Source organism: Podarcis gaigeae (genome assembly GCF_964106915.1).
Source record: "Podarcis gaigeae genome assembly, chromosome: 4".
NCBI classification, from domain to species: Eukaryota; Metazoa; Chordata; class Lepidosauria; order Squamata; family Lacertidae; genus Podarcis; species Podarcis gaigeae.
Genome location: NC_139677.1, coordinates 27,463,917 through 27,486,563, shown reverse-complemented (window position 1 = coordinate 27,486,563; position 22,647 = coordinate 27,463,917). Strand labels below are relative to the sequence as shown.

At 42.2% G+C, this 22,647-nt stretch overlaps 2 long non-coding RNA genes across 2 annotated transcripts in view; one reads left to right on the top strand and one right to left on the bottom strand.

Moving 5' to 3' along the window:
* Positions 1-22,647, bottom strand: part of LOC310843028 — a 343,220-nt gene that overhangs the window by 40,975 nt on the left and 279,598 nt on the right. The window lies entirely within an intron of this gene.
* LOC310842713 lies at positions 5,091-5,591 on the top strand. Its single transcript, XR_014563314.1, has 2 exons — positions 5,091-5,195; positions 5,479-5,591. It is a non-coding gene; the product is annotated as an uncharacterized lncRNA (long non-coding RNA).

Sequence of the window (22,647 nt, the reverse complement as noted above, 5' to 3'; positions counted from 1 at the left end):
CCCTTATTGTGCCAAATATTTACACACACACACACACACACAGAGTTCTAGTTTGACTTGGAACTGCACATTTGATGGCCTTGAAACAAACTTTGTATGTGTTCTTCTGCCTCAAAAACCACATCATTATGAACACTTATGGACACCAATAAACCATCTTCAGGGCTGAAGGAGACCCAGATGAGGCAGAACAGCCCCTGACTTGTCTTGAATTCTTCCCACCCATCACGCACATAATATTTTGACACATTTACTTGTCTTGTATTATTGTCACATCATATTCATGTCCCTGTCAATGGCTGCTGCCCACAAACTTGACATGGAGCTGCCACATTTGATAGCATCCCAATGTCATTATGCCTAGAGTGATAGGGAAATAGAAAGTTGCCTTATACAGATCAGACCATTGGTCCATCTAGCTCAGGATTTTCAGGCTGACTCCTCTCTCAGCCCTACATGGAAACGCCAGGATGGGACCTGGGAAACTGCATGCGAAGCAGATACTCTGACACTGAGCTGTGGCTCCTCTATGTTTGGTGGGGTAGTGGTTAGAGTTTGAGGTTGAATCTTGACAAGACAAGTACTGTTTTGGGGGGACAGAGGGAGACAGGTGTGGGGGACTCCCTGGTCTTGAATGGGGCAACTCTGCCCCTGAAAGATCAGGTGCACAGCCTGGGAGTCATTTTGGACTCACAGCTGCCCATGGAGGTGAAGGTCAATTCTGTGTCCAGGGCAGCTGTCTACCAGCTCCATCTAGTATGCAGGCTGAGACCCTACCTGCCCACAGACTGTCTCACCAGAGTGGTCCATGCTCTAGGTATCTCCGCTTGGATTACTGCAATGTGTTCTACATGGGCCTGCCTTTGAAGGTGACCCAGGAACTACGACTAATCCAGAATGCGGCAGCCAGACTGGTGACTGGGAGTGGCCACCGGGACCATAGAACACTGGTGCTGAAAGACCTACATTGGCCCCCAGTACATTTCTGAGAACAATTCATAGTGTTGGTGCTGACCTTTAAAGACCTAAACGGCCTCGGCCCGGTATACCTGAAGGAGTGTCTCCACCCCCATTGTTCTGCCCGGACACTAAGGTCCAGCACCGAGGGCCTTCCGGCAGTTACCTCACTGCGAGAAGTGAGGTTACAGGGAACCAGGCAGAGGGCCTTCTCGGTAGTGGCGCCCGCCCTATGGAACACCCACCCTGACTTTTAGAAGACATCTGAGGCTGCCCTGTTTAGGGAAGTTTTTAATGTTTGAAGTTTTATTCTGTTCTGTTGGGAGCCGCCCAGAGCGGCTGGGGAAACCCAGCCAGATGGGTAGGGTATAAATAATAAAATTTGTTGTTGTTGTTGAACTAGTACTAGGGAAAGATAGGTTCAACTCCCGACTCAGCTATGAAGTTGCTAGTCACAGCCTCTCAGCAAAACCTACTCATGGGGCTGTTATGAAGACAAAATGCATTGCAAAGGGCTGGACTAAATGATTCTCAGGATCCCTTCCAACTCTTCGATTCTATTATTCTAACTGTTATGTACTGAAGTTCTCACCCTGGGCCAGCAGGGGTATACTGTAGCTAGTTCAGGTCCACATATGCAAATAAGGGATCGAAAGTGACGTTCAGGGATTGGATAGTTACAGAAAATTGTTACTGTTGCGTTGTAGTGGAGCTCTATATAAGCAGGCTGGCTGAACCCTGCAGTTCAGTTCTGTTCTGGCCTGTGAATAAACAAGAGCTGTTTGAAGAATCGCTGTGTCGTCTGATATGTTCACCCACAACTTAACACTAACTCTGTGGAGAAAGCCTAGGATAATAACATCATAACCAGTGGTGTAGCGTGGGTTGTCAGCACCCGGGGCAAGGCAAGTAATTTGCGCCCCCTAACCCATGGATTTGCGCCCCCTAACCCTAACCCCCAGATGTTGCACCCAGTGCGGCCGGCCCCCCCTGCACCCCCCACGCTACGCCACTGATCATAACTAAATAAAATGATAAAAAATAACTGTGCTTTCAATTACAGGGAACTCCAAATATGTAAATGATGCTTGCCATTAGGAGCAGAATTTTTAGAAGGGATAACTCGGCAAATACATGTAACATGCATTTTAGTAAGTACACGTTTTGGGCCAAACTCTGTTCCCAATTATATTAATAGGGAAATTGTTCTTACTTTCAGCTGTGGACAAGAGATACCTCTGTGCCTATTAAAACTCGTTATATTTTGTCTTCATGCACTTTGCTCTCCATTATGATTATTTTAAATTTTTTACATTAAAATTGATTTTTTGGTGGGATGTAATCAGTATCTTTTACTAACAGTGAACTGTGTGGTCCATGTTTAAATGTCCTGGCTTCTGTTCTCAGCACCTGAAATTAATGAATTAAGGAACAAAAAGAGCAAGGACCTCCTATGACTTTTATCAAAATTCTATTCCAAAGGTTGATATAAAGTTCAAATAATGAACAGACCATATTATCATTAAGATGAAATATTTAGTGACACTGTATTTTGAGGAGTTATCTTTTGATAGTAGTCCACCGTGTCTCACAGGTGACAGGTGCTGGAGAATTCAGTCAATAATTTAAAAGGTACTTCTCGTTTTTCAAGCGAAAAGGTCAAAAAGTGCGAACTTTTATGAGGCTTTGTCTGATTAAGCAAAAGTATAGTGTAATTTAGCATCGTGAACAAATGCTGTAAGAGTTTAATAATTGAGACTGAATCTTTTACAATAAGCTGCTCTTGAAAACTTTAATATGTTACTAGCAAATGATCAACCTTGGTGCCCTACACCAATGAATTAAATGAATCTTTGTCCTGCAGACAACAGAAAATTACCTTTTTTATTTGACTGTAATGTTCTTCAGCAATAATACTGTCACAAATTACTGCTACTAATAATACATTTCAGTCTTCCCTACAGGATGGTTGCAAGGAGAATGGAAGGTTGAAAAGGAATTATGGGACTTGAAATTGACTCTTGTACTATTTTCAGACTAATATTGAATGTTGAAATGTATGGAAGATCTGAAATATTTGGGGAGTTTTTCTAATTCCAAAACCAGCATTCAAGTCCAACAGCATTTATTTATCAAGAAGTTAGAAGACAAATACAAAGTTTGAGGTAGATTTTTAGAGTTGGCTAAGATGTGACCTGGTGGGGGGAAGGTTACAGCATGATGTTTGATTTCTGTTTGATTTCTGAGTCCAAGGCTGTGGCTATGGGATAAATTAGGACCTCTTGGGGTGTTAATGCTGTGAACTCCCCCATCGTATGTTCAGATTGTATATATATGTGTCAATAAACCATATATCATTAAGACACCACAGCTCCACTGTGCCTCATTTCCAAAAGGAAGCCAGAACTCTGGGTAAGTACATGGAATCCCTGAAATCTTGCACCACTCGGATATTGGGTTGGCGTGCAACAATATTGTACTATGCCATACAATCCACTTTTGCCAAGCCTAACACTTTGAAACTTGTCAGCCGTTCAAAATTGTACACCAAGCAGAAACTCACTCAAGGTCTACAAAGCCATCAATCTGCCCTTTCGTCAGGTATCATTCCACAAAAGGAGTCTTTGAAGGTTTTGTGAATATATTCATGTTTGCACATTTCTTGGGAAGTATTGTTGATATTTTTAATGTCATTCATTGTGAGCTGTATGAATTCGAAGGATGAATAAAGAATGTCAAAGAGGGAAAGATTAAATAAACAGGACTTTTTAAGAAGCAACATTCATCAGAAGCAGAAATGTCCCAGTGCAGCACAGTTGTGTTCATTTGCCTAGAGATTATTTTCTTTGGTCAGGTAGCCAAAAAGGGGGGAATAATCCAAAAGGTCTGCAAGCAACTCATCTGTCTACTTGCCATTTAGGAAGAGACTTTTGTTCATTTGAATTAGTCTATAATATGAATGAAAAACCGACATTGGCTGGAACCAACATTTAAATCACTTTTTCATTCATTAACAATATTAACAACAATCACACATTTATATCAGTCCTGCAAGGGAGACTCAAAGGCAACTTCAGGCTCCTGAGTGAAAAAGGATCCAAACCTCTTTTGAAATTGACCTTTGGTGATCTTCAAATAAGAAACACAATACTTTTAAAAGAGTGATGTTGCCATGGTGAATAAAAACCAGTATGTTTCATTTGCTTAAAAGTCAAAGGCTTGTAATAAACTCTTACATGCTGTTATTCAGATTTGGCTTAGCAATAGTTTGGCTGTAATAAATACATACAGCTGGATCCTCTTCTGTTGTTGAGGAAATAAAAGAGTACAGTTTTGGTTTGCCCAGTCATTGGGGACACTATTACAAAGCATTACAGTGCCAGACTTTACCCAATTCAGCTGGATTCCACCATAATCTTGTATATGGTCAACAATTCTTGCACATCTCAAGAATACCCCCACAACATTCTTTCCTTAGCAGCTTCAGAAAAATGAGCAAACATCACCCACTGGAAATTTTAACATTGAAAATCTTTTACCTACTTATCACTTTCTAACTATTTAATACGAAAATGCACTTTCTGAATGTCAGTGCTTCTGCAAAGCAGCCACACACCCAGTGCTGGATTTATGTATAAGCTAAACCAGCCCCACTCTCTTGGCCCCCCCCCCCAAAAAAAAATTAATGGGAGAAAACCTGGATATACATTTCCAACATATAAGATAAAAAAGAAATAAAATAAAACCTACATGCAGCAACTGTGGCAAATGGCTTTAGATATCTATTAGGTCCATAAATTACCATATAGCACATATTCAACAAAAAAAAAAAAACAGAGACAATTTGTTGTTGGAAAAGGACAGCTGGACATATAAAGGGACCCGTTGTCAGGAGCTTGTCCTACACTCCAGTAGGACCCTTCAGTAGCTTAGGGCCTCATCAACCCTAAATCCAGCCCTGCACATACCCCTGCAAGACTATGTGATAGGAGGAAAATGTTGATTAGATTATTTGAAAATCAGGACTGGATCTTCTTTATACCAGCAGCTTGACGTGGAAATGAAGTGATAGAATCCTGATGTCATAAATAGCAGAGTTCAGAATCCCAAGTGGGGTGCCATCTTTTTTATGATCCACAATATGGAAAGAAAGAGAGAACGGAAGAATGAAAGGAAAGAAGGGGGGAAAGAAAACAATCCTTCAGATAGAAAGGTAGCACAGCAGGGGCAAAGCTGAGGTAAAATATTTCCCCTGTTATGCTCATTTTCTACTTGCAGAGAATTTTTATGTGGGGCAACACATAAAGCTCTCCTTTTTTACAATCTAAAGTTGTAGACTTCACTTTGCTACCTCGGTTTTGTTACATTGTACATGCACACTTGGCTGAAACCGACATGTTTGAGTGTAAACAGTTGGGAAAAAAGCAATACATTTTAACACTTTTCAACATCTGTTTCAAAGCGAAATAAGCAGCTAAATTGAATTTAATAATCTCTCTTCCTTCCTCTTCTTTTGAATAGATTAGACACTACAGGGAGCCATGTGGTTTCGATCTGGCCTGGTATTTCAAGATGCAGGCAAATTCATTGTCTCTGGCGCATGTTCCAAATAAATCATACTTACTCGTTGTGTAGGCGGGGAGCAGATCTGTCAGAACAACTCCAGATTGGCATGTATATCGTATGCAATAGCAACAGGAGCATAAAACAGAATAAATATCCATAATGTAGCATGCATACATGAAAGAGGTGAAAGAGAGCACAAAATATGGTCTGAAGCTCAACATAAAAACACCCGAAGATCATGGCCACCGGTCCCATCAACTCCTGGCAAATAGAAGGGGAAGAAATGGAGGCAGTGAGAGATTTACTTTCTTGGGCTCCATGATCACTGCAGATGTTGACAGCAGTCACAAAATTAAAAGACGCCTGCTTCTTGGGAGAAAAGCAATGACAAACCTAGACAGCATCTTAAAAAGCAGAGACATCACCTTGCTGACAGAGATCTATATAGTTAAAGCTATGGTCTTCCCAGTAGTGATGCTGGATCATAAAGAAGGCTGATCGCCAAAGAATTGATGCTTTTGAATTATGGTGCTGGAGGAGACTCTTGAGAGTCCCATGCACTGCAAGAAGATCAAACCTCTCCATTCTGAAGGAAATCAGCCCTGAGTGCTCACTGGAAAGACAGATCGTGAAGCTGAGGCGCCAATACTTTGGCCACCTCATTAGAAGAGAAGACTCCCTGGAAAAGACCCTGATGCTGGGAAAGATGGAGGGCACAAGGAGAAGGGGACAACAGAGGACGAGATGGTTGGATAGTGTTCTCGAAGCTACCAGCATGAGTTTGACCAAACTGCGGGAAGCAGTGGAAGACAGGAGTGCCTGGCGTGCTCTGGTCCATGGGGTCACGAAGAATCGGACACGACTAAATGACTAAACAACAACAACAAGCATGCATAAGAAGAGTCCTGTTGGATCTGTTGTCAGATACATGACTATCGAAAGCCCACAAGCAAGATCAGAGTGTTTCAACAATCTCCCTGCTTGTGATTCACAGCATACTACTGCTAACACTAGAGACAGAAAATAGTAGGGTCTGCACTGGCTCTGTGCCTAAACTAAATAACAAGGGTAATTGAGGGGATTCTTCGGTCTCTCCTCAGCCTCCCCAAAAGGTCTGATATGGGCCCCTACAAAGCTTCATGGCAATTCTTTTCTGTCCTGTATTTCTTATATATCTGTATGTTTCTCTGGGTTTGTGGGTTTTGCAAGAAGTGAGGATGTCCAAAATCATACTTGAAGACCCTACAAGCGTCCCTATTTTCCAGGGACAGTCCCAGATTTACAGAAGCCGTCCCGGTTTCTGATTTGATCCTGGAATGCCCCCCTTTTCCTTAGGACGTCCCTATATTTATCGGAGAAATGTTGGAGGGTATGAAGCTATGTGACCCCTGAGCCAAGGAGATAAGTAACTTATACAAGCTTTAGAAGACATATGAAGACAACCCTGTATAGTTTTATTATGTTTTTGTATATGTTGGAAGCTGCCCAGAGTGGCTGGGGCACACCAGTCAGATGGGCGGAGTAAAATTGTTGTTGTTGTTGTTGTTGTTCCCTATTTTCAGAGAAATGTTGGGGGTATGTGCCTTTATTATTAATGTTGGGGGTATGTGCCTGCCAAGGACTGGAGTGGTCTGGGGTGATGGGGTTTTTGTTGCTGCTGCTGAAGCACAACCGCATACCTTGCAACATCTTTCTGATGAAAATAGGGACATCCTGTTCCATAATTATAATAATAACAATCTGGGAGGCTTCCAACATATATAAAACCATAAGTTTCTATCAGTTTTCAAAATTGTATGCATGCATCTATTTTGGCTTTGTGAGAAGTTTGGTAGTGGTCAAAAGGGTTTATATTTTACTTTTACCCACTGTGTATTTAGAGGGAGATTAGTTTTCTAAGTTTATTTAGCCGTATATATTTTTTGGAACAGCAGTGGTTCTTTAAAAGTAGCATTCAGTGACAGAGACAACGGAATGATCAAGAGTTTGTCTGTTCATTCGGTTTTTTAAATGGTCTACTTTTGCCGTTGCAGCCTGGAGTGCGGTTCTGAAATGGAAAACTCTTTCCTTGGTTGTAATTACTTGTCATGAAAGCTCAATGTCTACTTTTTTTGTTTTTAACTTGACTGTAATTCCAGCAGCCTTAATTTTAAATGATTTAAGTAATTACATTATTTCATGCTTGGCAGTTGCCATTCTATCTTGTGGGAATTAGGCAAACATCACCAGATCCAAGCGTTTAATCATCTTCATGTCTGAAGGCGTTTAAAGGGCAGGTTCAGAAAGTTTGTCAAATGTCTGGCACTGCTTCCATGGAGCTCCAGCTTATCAGTCTACATATAGGTAGTTCATGCATACAGCAAAGTGTTAGTAGATAAAGGCAACACACCTATTGTTAATGCTGCTGTTAATTCCCAAATGTCTGGGTTCTTGGCTTTATATCTGCATTGCCAAGATAAGTGTGGCCTGTGTGTCAACCCTTCCCCAAAAGCCAAGAGAAAGAAACAACTTTGTGTCTAGCCAGAACTGTTTACAGGATAAACAAGCAGTTTACAGCTTCCCACATAATGTGGAAGGCACATCAGAGGCTGGTTGTTATACAATAGAGGGAGGAAGTTAATGGAACTGGATCAAGGAAATTACTATAACTCAGCACTTCATAAAAAGTGCAATTTATCACTAATTAAAAAAAAATGGAAACTTTTCTGATAAGTTAACAAAAGGAAAATGTAGGCCTTGAATTGCCGCATCAGGATAAATCAGTTCTGTCAGGTTAATATAGCTCCGAAAGCCAAACCTTCTAAAATTACAAAAGCTGCAATTGCACTGTGCATTTCTACCTGGAACACAACCAATAAGAGCTCTGTGCTTTAATGGGCCCTGACAAGACAAGCATGACATCACCTCTTAAAGTGACAGCTTTATTCATTTTACCATTGTATGGTATTGATTTCACATGCAAAAAGTAGGCCACTGAGTGCTTTATATGTGCCACACAGAGAAAGTCTTTTCCAAAGATGAAATTATCTTTCCTTTTTCTTTTCCTTTCCTCGCTCCCCTGTCCTGCAGCCCAGTAACAGGGTCTCCAGCACTTTATGATTTTACTTTTCGACATATATAAAAACCATTCAGTCTTCCAAAATGCACACTAAGATCAGCCTGTAGGGATATTCATATGGAAAGAGACACATCATAAGATACTCTGAACTCAGATCATTTTGTTCTGGGTTCAGCCATAGTCTACAGAATAACAACTACTGTATGCTCTTACCATAACCTCAAAGTGTCCCTGTTTTCCAGCGACAGTCCCAGAATTGCAAAAGCCATCCCAGCTTCTGATTTGATCTTGAAATGTTCCCATTTCCCCTGATGCTGCCAGGCTTGGAGAATTTGCCCTTAGCAACAGCTGTGGCTGCAAGGGAGCATCCATTTGCCTTTCCATGACCCCTCCAGTGTCCCTATCTTCCAGGGACGTTCCTGGATTTGCAGCAGCTGGTCCAGTTTCTGATTTGATCCTGGGATGCCCTGCTTTTCCTTAGGGTGTCTCTATTTTCACTGGAGAAATGTTGAAGGGTATGGTAGGCTGTCCCTATTTACATTAGAGAAATGTTGGAGGGAACATCTGTCTCTTCATCAAAGAAATGTGGGAAGGTAAGGAATAAGGTGTCCCATTTTCACCGGAGAAATGTTGGAGGGTATGCATGACCTCCACTGCCAGCATCCTACCTCAGGCAGCTCGTAGAGGCTGTTGGAGGAGAGACAAGGTAGAGGAGAGGCTGATACCACTGAGCCCCAGCCCCAGGAAGAAGGAAGACGGAGCAGAGTGGAACACAAAGAGTCTTTTTTTAAAAAAAATGCTTTGTGCGCCTGCATCTAATCTTGTCCCTTGCTAACATTTATTTATTGATGTGTTTTTCTTTTTGCAAATCTACCAAAGAATAACATAAAATCAGGATTCAGGGGTGGCACTCGCCCCCCTTCTGATAGGAAATGCTCTCCGGGGGGTGTCAAAAATGGGGCATAGAGGAGGGGCAGTTGGGGGGCAGTGAGAAATGTTTGTATTTTCATCTGAGGGATGTTGGCGGGTAAGTTATACTATATGTGCATACCATAGCACTGTATATTTAAATGTGTATATAGAAAAAAAGGAATCACAGTGCAGTAATGCATACATGAGTCTACTGCAAATGACTTAGGCTACAATTCTATATTCACATGGGAACAAGACCCATTGGCCTTAATGAGACTTTCCTCTGAGCGTAGAAATTGCACTGTACTATATCACCTGACAACAAGTGGCTTTGAATTTGTTAAATGCACATGCTAAGCCAACTTAGCAACTAAAACACATTTGCACCAATGCACCCAGAAGAATGTTCCATTCCATCATTTCATTCCAGAAAGAATATTCAGATTAATTTCAGTACCCTATGATCCAGGACAAACAGAACATTGAAAACAAAACAAAACCTTGTAGCTATTTTAGATAATGTTTCACATTCATGAATCCTCTAGGGCAGGGATGGAAAACCTGCAGGCATGGGGCAAAGTTAGACCACAAGGGCTCCCCGAAACCTCCAAAGCAATGGTCCAGTCTTTGCCTTGTCTCCCACAATAATATCAACACATTTCCAGTGAATGAGACGCTTGGGTCCATCTTTTCTGCTTAGCCAGTCATAAAAATCACTAGACTTAGATCACTCCTCTGTCTCCAAGGTGAAGAAACCAGGCATAGAAATAGGGAGGGAGGGAGGCACGATTCCTTTCCTGTTCTCCATGCCTTTTTCTCTCTCAGCACCCATGCTTAAAGCTTAAATTTTAGGTTGAGCTTTTGGAAGTAAGGAGTCGAGTGGCACAGTTCTTGCATAGCTCAAGGGGCAGGGCCACAGAGCAGCTGACTTAGTCAAAATTACTCACACAGGAGAGGAGGGTGGAGGCCTAGGCACAAGCCACATGACCTTTAGGTGCACCACTAAGTCTAGGTTCCAACTCAAAGCAGATTGCACTAGCAAAGGGAGGAGAGATGGTTATATTTGATCAAGGTTCCAGGGGAGTCTGGATAACTGTTTACTTAATTTACTTATTTAATGCTGCCTGGATAGCTCTGTTGGTTAGAGCATGGTGATGATAATCCCAGGGTTGCAGGTTTGGTCCCCCGTTGCATATTCCTGCATTGTGGAGAGTTGGACTAGATGATCATCCGTGTCCCTTCAAACTCCTCTGATTCTACTTTTCACATTGGTATCAGTCACTTTTTATACCTTTATTTATTTACTTATTTATGAATGAATGACCTGGTTGTCCACTGGGGAGAGGGACGGAAGCCTTGATCTGATCTTCATACAACAAACATCTTTCTTTTTAATGAACGGGACGCATATTTCAATTTTCTTGGCGTATTTTTGAAACCTGACCCTTTAATTTCTAATAGGAGCAAAGGCATGGACGATCAGCTTCTTTAACAATCGGGACTTGGGGCACCTCCAGACTTGTGTTTTATCCGAGTGTTCTTGACACTAGTGCATTAGTGGTAGACTTATCCTGTTTTAGTTTGTTCTGTAATGCTTCCCCCAGGCTACCACACTATTGCTGTTCATCAGTGCACACACACACAAAAAAACAACAGGATGAGAAGAAACCAGAACATTTCTGGAATACAAAGTCACAGGATTTAAGCAGGAAGTTGCAGGATATGTACCCTACTGGGGGGGGGGGGGCTTAGTGTGATCACTCCAAAACCTTTGTAGGCAGAAATGGTATTGAAAGCTGGATCGTCCCAGTAGCATCATAAGCACAAGATATCATGGATGTGCAATTCAAATAATGTCTGGAGGGGGCCATAGTTGCAGGCAATCTGAGGAGTTCCTGATCAGGGGCTTAAAATCTCAAAGACACATCAGATTTTGACAATGACAATGAAGGAGGAGGAGGAGGAGGAGAAGAAGAAGAAGAAGAAGAATCAATGAGGAGAAGAGGAAAATTGCAAGGCACGTCCCTCTAGTTATTTCACAGCTTGCTGATAGATTGTGGCCTCGTGGCAGCCAAGTCTAACTTGATTTTATTGTGGGATAATCTCTCCATTCTGTAAAAGTACTATGAAATCAGCCTCAGACATTTCCCCCACAAACACATAATCTGACAGCATAAACATCACTATGAAAGCCAAAGCTAATGGAGAAAGATTGATTCAGAAACGCAAATAACAAAGTCCAGAAGTTGCCAAAAAGCATGCAATTTGCAGGTTTGCAATGCTCCAGACTGTGCTGCTTTACTCCTAATTTAGATTCAACAAGCTAGGAAATGTTTATAGTGCATGCACATCCACAGTCCTGAACAATTCTGCAAATAAAGTTAGCAAACAAAGAAGAGTTGTATACAAAGTCTATGAATAAAAAAAAAGTGTATGGGACTGCATGAAATTAATAATATCCAAAACACCCATATTATTTTAATTGAAATGTCTGGACCAATTACTGTTACATGCACCAATATGATTCATCTAGAGTCCTGCACAAAGCAGAATGGTGAAAGGTGATGTATCGAGAAATCAGGCTGTAATGATCCATACTTTGGTAATCTCCTGTTTGGATTTACTATAAATTTGAAAAGGGCTGCCTTTGAAGATGCTCCACAAACTTCAGGTGGTTCAAAATATGGCAGCAGGAGTGTTTTTATGGGGGTGGGCATTATGAACACATCATGCTGGTCCTTTATTATCTGCACGAGCTTCCAATTCATTTCTGGGGCCAATTCAAGGTGCTGGTTTTGACCTATAAAGTTCCACATGGCTTGGAACCTCAGTACATGTTACAAACAGAACATCTCCTCCACACACAACCCCCTTCATCTACAGAGGCCCTTCTCTGTTCTCCCCCTCAGTCTAAAGCTTAGAAACTAGCCATCACAGAAAGAACCTTTTTGATGGCGGCCCCTCTCCTGTCCCCAAGGAAGATCTCTGGGTGCCCACATTGGTTTTTTGGTGCCTTTTGTTCTTCCAGATCTTGTTTTAGGTCCCTTTGTTGGGTTTAGTATACATATTTGATGTCCATTTTAGTTCTGTGCTGTGTACGCTATTTCATGCTGTTGGTTTGGTAGTTGCTGTTTGTGCTAGCTTGTTGCTTAAACTTATCATTGCTTTTATCGTTATTTTCGTGACTTTATCGTTATTCTTTTGCTTTTTTAAAATTTTGTACAATGCTTAGAGTATTTATTTTACAAGGCATCCCATAAAGAAGAACAACAGTGACGAAAGTGGTGGATTACACAATTTCCTCTTCCCATTCACCCAGATCAAAAAACAATTAGCGAAACACACTCAGAGTCATCGTTAGTGCAACATAACTCAAATGTTCTACATGCAGTAAGTGCTTCCATGTGAAGTAAGTAAAAAATAAAGGAATTATGAGACATCTGAAAGGCTATTTTAGCATCACAGATGACTGAGACATCACTTCATCTCAATTGCTTGGAAAATCTAAATGGATGAGGCTCGTGAAGAGATATTGGTTACCACAAAGCTGTTACTGTGCATCTTCACATTCTTTACAATACAGCTCTCACAGCAATGAAGACAGCTTCCGAAGAACAATATATCCACCCAGCTGTTAAGTTCTTCCTTCTCTTTCTATATATATACTCTATTCTGAAAGCCAAAAGATATGTGTTTTCCTTCTCTTTAAATAAGAGATAGAGCAAAGCCATTTTAGTACATCTTGGATTCTGTTTGATGTTCATTTTGAACAAGGCTTTTAAGTTTCCCATTCTTTACAAATACTTGTGTTGCTATAGTTTTTGACCCTTACTCTCAAGAAAGCGGCTTTTCACCTCCCTTCCAGGATAGAAAGCTTTTGATCCCCTTTGTCTCCCTGCCTACTCATAGCAAACAAACTGCAGACATGATCAAGAAGATGCCCTCTTAAGTGCCTTGTTGAATTGCAGAGACTTGAGGACAAAACTTTCTTTTTCACTTAAGAAGAGAAAGCCGTCTATGTGGCCTATGCGTGCTTCTTGCAGAGCACTTTTCTTCAATGGGTACAGTCACCAGCCATGTTTCTCTGACCCAACAAACACACTAAGTTGCAGTAAAAATTCTATGCATGGGAACCATTGCAGCCTCAGGGAGCAATTTGGAGGAGACATCTAAACACCAGGCACTAAGTAGTAGTAGTAGTAGTAATAATAATAATAATAATAATAATAATAATAATAATAATTTATTTATACCCCGCCCATCTGGCTGGCTTCCAACTGAATATTAAAAATACAGCATCAGACATTAAAAACTTCCCTAAACAGAGCTGCCTTCAGTTGTCTTTTAAAAGTAAAATAGTTGTTTATTGCCTTGACATCTGCTGGGAGGGCGTTCCACAGGGCAGGCGCCACTACCGAGAAGGCCCTCTGCCTGGTTCCCTGTAACCTTACTTCTCGCAATGAGAGACCTTCTGCGCCAGAAGCAGGTGGTGCTACTGCATACCATTGCATACCACCAGAAATGCACACAAACACACACAGAGATTGCAGTGGCATGCAACCATAAATCATCAGCAAGACTTGTGGTTGAAAGAATTAAAGGTTTATTACTCTTGGCAAACAAAGCTATTCTGAGTATCAGCTTACATGTGACTATCTTGGAGTCGTGAAGTTAACAAAAAGAAGGTCTAACAATAACTGAGGAAGCATGAAGGAAGTAAAGCCTGGGGGGGGGGGGTTACTCAAGAAGGAATCAGTGAGGAAATAATATGTTGCCTTTCCATCTCCCCCAGGGTCAGAGTACTTACGGTAAGTGTTGTTCCTTTACCCCCAATAGTGCAGACCTGCCCTAAATAAAAGGGGTCAAATCAATGTCAACCAAACAAACACAGAGTGAATGCAGTACTTCCAGACCTCAAAATGGGTATAGCGTACTTTAAAATCCTAAGTCTTAGATTTCTATTAATGCATGAGAATATCCATTTTACAAAAGCCAAAAAATAAGGAAAACATTTACTTCAAACCACAAGTTCCAAAATCTTGTATATAAGCAACAAGCCAAGCAAACCTAACTTTTTTTACCGTCTTTAACAGTTTTATGAATATTCAAACAACCTCGTGATTTACAAAAGCATTTGGTTGAGAATGATGCATTAAGGGGCCAAGGCACCACATCCATCTGTCATTGGTTGTAACGAGCAACGCTCATCCAGCCCTGTTTTGCACAATAAGGGATGGTTGTTAAGAGAGCAAAAAGACAGGTTGCACGTTTGGTTTATAAAGTACGCTAGTCTATCTACATCTGAAAATGTTGCAGGCAGTTCGTTGATTAACTGGCAGTGAAATCCTAGGGACGCATGTCTACACTGAACTTACTGCCGTGTGATTCTACATAGGATGGCAGCCTTAGTATATTAATAATCTGTACAGGCTTAGAGGAAGCATGTCACCAGATGACAATACCTCACCCCCATGCCATGATCCTTTAAACTGCATGGGGGGGGCAGTTTAAAGGGAAGGGTTCAGTAAGAGCATGGGGGAGGCAACACACGTTCACACCTCTTGGTATCCACTGCCATGGGGAGACACTGGAGTTGTTGCTTTTCTGAATTAAGCTGTCCCATTTCATGGGATCCTCTCCTACCTTGACTCAGGGGCGGAGGAAGGGGGTGCGGTGGGGCGGGTCACCCTGGGTGTCACCACTAAGGGTGTGTGTGACAAAATAGGGCCTGCAGCGCACCCAAGCCACGCGTCTCTCCTGGGAGTGACGCGGTGGCTTGGATGCCTGCAGGCTCCACGCTCCGCAAATGGTCCGTCCACCGCCTCCCCCTTAGCTGTAGGACGGCTGAGTGGGAGGAGGCAGGTAGACTCTTCGGAGGCCCCACGGAGCACCCTGCCACCCCAGGCACCCAATCAGCTTGCTCCACCACTGCCTTGACCCATCCCCACCTCCTGTTTCAGCTGCCAGCACATTTGCACATGTCAACACACACTTCACCCATGCCAAGAATACATTGAATGAGTTGGTGTGTATTTGGAAATCAAGTATTTCCAAATATCACACCAAGGGCAGGATTTACCCCCCAAACTATTTGCGTGGTGACTGGAAATGCTGGTGGAATTATCCATCCATTCAATATTATGTTGGGGCAGGGATGTTTCACCCACAGAAATTGCAAAGGGGATTTATTCCACCCCCTTTTCCTTTTTCACAGCCTCTCAGCACAGCTGCTACATATTTTCTTGCAGAGCTTTGAAAAAGAGGCAACAGCTCTCAGTGAAGACCTGGAGTTTCCCCTATCTCCTCCCCACCACAAATGCTTTAACAATCCTCAGCAAAACAGAGCAAAGACTCCTTGCTCTGTTTTCTTCCTTGCCTTCCAACCAATGAACTTTTTCTTCCTATTCCTCCCTGTTTGCTTTGCCCATTGGTTTCAATAAAACATGTTCCTTTTCAAGCAAGTGCACTTGATTGATTGAGTTTTTAATTTCTATACTGCTTAATATTTTCAATATCACTTAGGATCACAGAGCTCTCATTAGGACAAAATCTGAAAAGTCCTGAGTTTATTTTATTATTTTGACCAACACACAGGCAAGGTGCAGCGCGGGATGATTAATACAACTTGTCTAAAATGATGCTGTGCCACTCCATAGGTTATTATTTTCTAATTAATTTTTAAGATGCCATCGGAGATTTTCTGTGCGTTTCTGCTGCCAACCTTTCTATTAGCAGATCACTTAGATGAACCGCTTTGTTCAGTGCGTCCCAAAAATGCATAACACTAAGTGCACTCATTTATTACCCCTGGCTCTTTTTGGCAACTGAGACATAATGGAGTTATACTGGAAGTGAATATGAGGTCACTGCAAACTATACTGTTCTTTATAAACTAAGGATGACGGCTCTAGAGGGCACACATCCAAATTTCCCATGACTATGCTTTGGGGAGTTTGAAATTTTAATAACTGGGAAAGGGATATCTTTTATTTATTTACTGTGATGTATTTTGTCCTGTACACTGGCCTAATTCCACATAAACTCAATTCATATATAACGAAACTATCTGAATGGAAGGTTCCCTTTTTCTTAAAGGTGTGAACAGCTACCTGGTAGGTGAATGAATATCCAATTCTGCTGCATGCCCTGCTCTAACCTCGTTCAGAGGTAATGCTAGCTTGGTGCCTGCCACAGCAGGCGCAGTGGGGAAATAATAATAATAATAATAATAATAATAATAATAATAATAATAATTTTTATATGCTGCCCGTCTGAATGGGTTGCCCCAGCCCCTCTGGGTGGTTCCCAAAAAGAATATTAAAAACACAATACACCAAACATTAAAAACTTCCCTATACAGTGCTGCCTTCAAATGTCTTCTAAAAATCAGAAACAACCATAATTTTTTTATTTATAAATAGGAAACAGATCACCAGAAAGACCTCATAGAGTGCCTGCAAGCATTCATCCACATCTGATTAACCAGAAGGTTAATCCAGGGGTCAGCAAACTTTTTCAGCAGGGGGGGACAGTCCACTGTCCCTCAGACCTTGTGGTGGGCCAGACTATATTTTGAAAATAAAAAAATGAACGAATCCCTATGCCCCACAAATAACCCAGAGATGCATTTTAAATAAAAGCACACATTCTACTCATGTCAAAACACCAGGCCCCACAAATAACCCAGAAGTGCATTTTAAATAAAAGGAAACATTCTACTCATGTAAAAAAACGCTGATTCCTGGACCGTCCATGGGCCGGATTTAGAAGGTGATTGGGCTGGATCTGAACCCCAGGTCTTAGTTTGCCCACCCATGGGTTAATCTGTTTTCCTGTACCTCCTCCCCATATACAAAATTAGTCAGCATTTCTGGGCAACTGAGCATGGGATTGTTTTGCTTACTTGCCCCAAGTTTTTCCCTGGCTAAAGTGTGGGGTGTTCTGGGGTTGTTGTTTTTTTTTGTACTTCTGCAAATCTTGGGGCTTCTCCAAATCTGTTGATTCTCTCTCTCTCTCTCTCTCTCTCTCTCTCTCTCTCTCTCTCTGTGTGTGTGTGTGTGTGTGTCAGTCATCCAGAGAATAAGTTCACCATTAAGACAAATAGTGTGTCAACTGATAATGAAGAAGTTTCCAGAGTTGCCTACAAAGATCAGCAAGAAGACTAGTTGGTCATAACGTAGATCTCGTTAGAGGGAGATATTCAAAGTCATATAAATACACATAACTCAGCAAGCACTGTAATAGTTTTCCTGGTAGAAGGAGCTGAGAAAATGTGAACGCAGAGCGTGGGGAAATAGAGAGATGGAGGAGAAGGGTTGAAAGAGTGAAGGATGGAGAGGGGGAAAAGAAGTAGTGAAAAGATTACAAGGGTGAGAGGGAAGGAAGAGGAAGCAAAAAGGGAGGCAACAGAGAAGGCAACCAGAGGATGCATGGATGGAAGGATGAAAACGAAGAGGTGAAGAATAGAGAGGAAGGCAGTTGGAGGCAACCCCCAAAATAGAGCCCCTCTGACCTGGCCTACCACTGCTGCAGGACCTGTGAAGGTAACATTATCCTCATTAATATTGCTTTAATGAGTACAAGTAAATCATTGCTGTCAGTGTTGTATAGTGGTTAGGGTGTCGGACTAGGGCCTGGGAGATCAGGTTTCAAAGCCCTACTCATGAAGTCCATTGAGTGACCCTGGCCCAGTCACTGCCTCGCAGCCTAACCTACCTCACAGGGTTGTTGTGGAGAGTAAATCAGGAGTGGGGAAACCATGTATGCCTTCTTGAACTCCGTGGAGGAAAGGATGAGATATAAATACAGTAAATAAATAAGTAAATGTGCACATAGCGATAAAATCCACACACACCCGCCTTTTAGACTGGTTTATGGGTCTGTTTGCAACACAGTAATTTTTCTCTATCTGCGAACTGCAACATACATACAAAAAACCCCAAGGTCCCTGCAAGATCTCGCTGTTCTAAACTACTCGTTTTATCTCATCTCTACCAAATTACAGGGTGTGCCAATTTCCTCTCAAACATGCTCTCCGAAGACAGCTCCTTCAGTCTACGATGGGAAGAATTCTCAGCTTCTACGGTGTGAAGAAAAGGATAGACGTTAAGGGACCGCCAGACGACTGTGTTCTCTCTAGTGACATGCCAATCATGGCTCTGGCTTCATAGGGATAACCATGTATGGTTGTGTATTGGATTTTGGGGGGCTTGTTACCACGTTAGGAAAACGAGTTTGCTGGATTCCACTGCAAACTGCCAATTTCCAGGCTTTGCATGGACCAGAAAGGCACAGATATTTTCTGCAGATTACATCCCTAGAACATTTTGTGATACATCCTCAGCTGGTTTAAATCAACGTGGTTACACTGTTCCCGAACAAAACAACCCTCAGCTCACAACAGATATAATCTGGCCTTTCATATTGCTTTGTTTTACGTGCCCACTGGGCTGCGTACCCAACATTTTCCTCGGTGATTCCTTCTCAGGAGGCGGCCCCACAGAACCCCCAAATTGCTACTTAAGCTTCTCCTGAGTTTAAAAGGCAGTTTGGGGGCTCTGGCGTTAGAACTCTAAAAGGAAGAAAGGAAATGTTGCCAACTGTCTCAACATATTACTACGCTTGCCTGCTTCGAATGTTTTTGCTTTGAAGAGAGGCAAGTACAACACAGCATCAACTGAATGAGGAATGCAAGCTTGGATTAATAGGAAGAGTAATTGCACCTAGCATTTACGTAGTGATTCAGAGAGTCTTTAAAGCACTTTAACGAAGGTTTGAATACTCTAATGACCCGACCCCCACAAACTGGAGCTTCTTTGTCAATATAAAACCACATATTAAAAAGAGAGCCAAACTAAATATACTGGGCAATAAACAGATCCACTAGCAAGGGGTGGAGGAACTTTCCCCCCAGCAGGCCAACTTTGTGGGCCAACTTTGGCAAGTGGGTGGGGCCACTCGCTTGTCAATCATCTGATGTCATAACAGCCAGTGATGGAGAGGTGGCCAGCCCAACCCAAATTGGGACAGGAAGAGGTTTGCTTCACCAGTATGTTGCCCAAAGGAAACATGCTGTGGAAGTAGCACCTAGCAGGACTGAAGTCGCCACACATCTGCTGGGGAAACCCAGCCAGATGCACAGGGTATAATCCTGCCTCTTTGGCTGTGTGTACCACTTCCCTGTGGGAAACTGGTGAAGGCAGACTATGCAGAAGGAAGACAAACTTTTTTTCATGCATCAATATTCACTATATTTAACCCCAAAACTTTCATCTTAACTCTAGCCATGTTATTTACAGGTATTATTATTATTATTATTATTATTATTATTATTATTATTATTATTATTTTATTTTATTTTCATTTCGATATTGCTTTATATTTTTTAGGGAGGGATCTCAAAGCAGTTTACAACCTTAGGGAAGCTTTTAATGTTTAATAGGTTATTGTATTTTAGTGTTTTGTTGGAAGCCGCCCAGAGTGGCTGGGGAAACTCAGCCAGATGGGTGGGGTATAAATAATAAATTATTATTATTATTATTATTATTATTATTATTATTATTATTATATACATGGAAACATCTAATAAAACAATCCAGAGTAAAACATTACTGAAAAAAGTCAAATATAAAGTATACATTTAAAGACATTTAAAGACAATTAGCATTCATTCAAACATAATTAACAGGAAGGACTGGGAGTAGTAGGAAAAGACAATAATAAAATATTATCCTAAATATTTAAAAAACACTGCAGAATGCACATTAAGCAAAGTTAACAAAAAAAAAAGATCTTAAGCATTTTGAAAGGAAGCATTACTAAGTGAAGTCAAATATATATAAAAGGCACATTTGAAACAGCATAACTAGCAAAATAATAAAATATTCCCATAAGCATAGAACACATCTGCTGCTGTAGCTGCAAATCCTGCCAATGGTGGTACATGGCAGCGACTGTGGATGTCCGTGCTCAGTGCGCTGGGTCTGCTCAAAAGGTCAACCAAGAGAGTCTCTGACCTCTGGTAAAGGTAAAGGTAAAGGTACCCCTGCCCGTTCGGGCCAGTCTTGCCAGACTCTAGGGTTGTGCGCTCATCTCACTCTATAGGCCGGGAGCCAGCGCTGTCCGCAGACACTTCTGGGTCACGTGGCCAGCGTGACAAGCTGCATCTGGCGAGCCAGCGCAGCACACAGAATGCCGTTTACCTTCCCGCTTTTAAGCAGTCCCTATTTATCTACTTGCACCCGGGGGTGCTTTCGAACTGCTAGGTTGGCAGGCGCTGGGACCGAACGACAGGAGCGCACCCTGCCGCGGGGATTCGAACTGCCGACCATGCAATCGGTAAGTCCTAGGCACTGAGGTTTTACCCACAGCGCCACCCGCGTCCCGCCTGACCTCTGGTATGTGTCCTTAAAACTGCAGCCTTGCTCCCCGGTTCCTCACAGCAGATTCCTAGAACTTGTTAATATCAACATCTTAAGAGTATACTGTGCAATAACCAGTTTTGCATTTGCTTATTTTTCCCCAAACAGTCTGTGCCCTGAAATAGTGATATTATTGTCTTTTCCAACTACTCCCAGTCCTTTCTGAGTACTGTACACATTAATATCTAAACATCTCGCTACGTGTGTCTATTCAAAACAAAGTACCGCCGAGTTAAATGTGATTTACTAGCAAGTTTATTTCCATGTATGCACAGGAATGTATCCTAAGGCTGCAGTCTTGACTTGGGAGTTATCCCTTTTTGAACACTTCTGAGTAAATACAAAGGCTGCATAAGAAAAAACAAAAACACACCTATATGAATTCCCAGCAGTTTCCCTCTCCCTTTAAAAATATATTTTTTAAACTATCTGACTGGTTTTGAGTTCTGTGCAAGAGTGTATAATTTTACTACGCCTAGGAATGTAGCTGTCCTTTGTGTCACAAATCTTTTTATTTTTAAACGGGATGCAAAAGGAGGCATCCAAAACCATGTCCGTTATAAGTTTGCCCGCTTCTCTGAAGCTCCGAAAACCTAAAACTAACCTAAGCTCCAAACTTCATGGCAAAAAAAAATTGGAATGAAACTCTGAATGCCAAGTCCTTCTTGGGAAGAAACTGTAGGAGCTGTTCGTGCACATGAGGCACTGGGGGGGGGGGGGTGGCGAGATAGAAAAAGGCTCCTAATGGAAACGCTGACAGATTGCTAACCATAAGTGCTGCTCCCCTAAACACAAACACATGTTCAGACTTTGGGGAGAATGCTGTGCAATCTTTAATATAACAAGCACAATCCCACAAGGCTTCACCGTACAGTACAGGTCCCTACTTGGGAGCCCAAACCTATATTTGGCTTAACTGCCAAGTTTCCTGTTCCCCAAGAATAGCCAATAAAACTGTTGAAGGAACAGACCCCGCTAGGTCAGAACAAAGGTGGGCACTCTGTGGCCCTCGGCCTAATTTCAAGCATTCCTCCACAAGTTATCAGTTCATATATGATGTGCAAAAGCGACCTCCTTCTCCTGCCCCAACCACTGCAGTCTGATGAGCAGGGAGGGAGAGGAAGAGGGGATGGGTTGCGGAAACAGATGAAGGGTGATGGAAGAAAAACAGGGGGAACATGGAGGCCCTGACCCTATCCACTGCCAACATATAGCTCCTGACAGACTAGCCTGGAGGAAATGCAGGCCTTGACAGACTTTTTAAAGTAGTTTCTCACTCCTGTTATAGTGCACCATCATATTGCCAACTGTGGTACCCCAGGTGTTTCCAAAAACCTATGGAGTTAGACGTGATGGCAATTGTCGTCCCTTGTTGTTTGTCCCTTGCACCTAGTATTCAAAGGCCCAAATTCTTGCACACAAAGTTGTCATTTCACTGCCATGGCTAATAGCCATCGAAGAGCCAGTGTGGTGTCGCGAACAGAGTGGCAGACTAAGGGAGGAGCCACACCATACATTTAAAGTGCTGGTTAATTTTGGTTAAAGGAAAAAAATATGGTATAATAAAAGGCAACCAAGCCTTATGAGCAGTGGCGTAGCGTGGGGGGTGCAGGGGGGGCTGGCCGCACCGGGCGCAACATCTGGGGGTTAGGGAAATCCACGGGTTAGGGGGCGCAAATCCATGGGTTAGGGGGCGCAAATTACTTGCCTTGCCCCGGGTGCTGATAACCCACG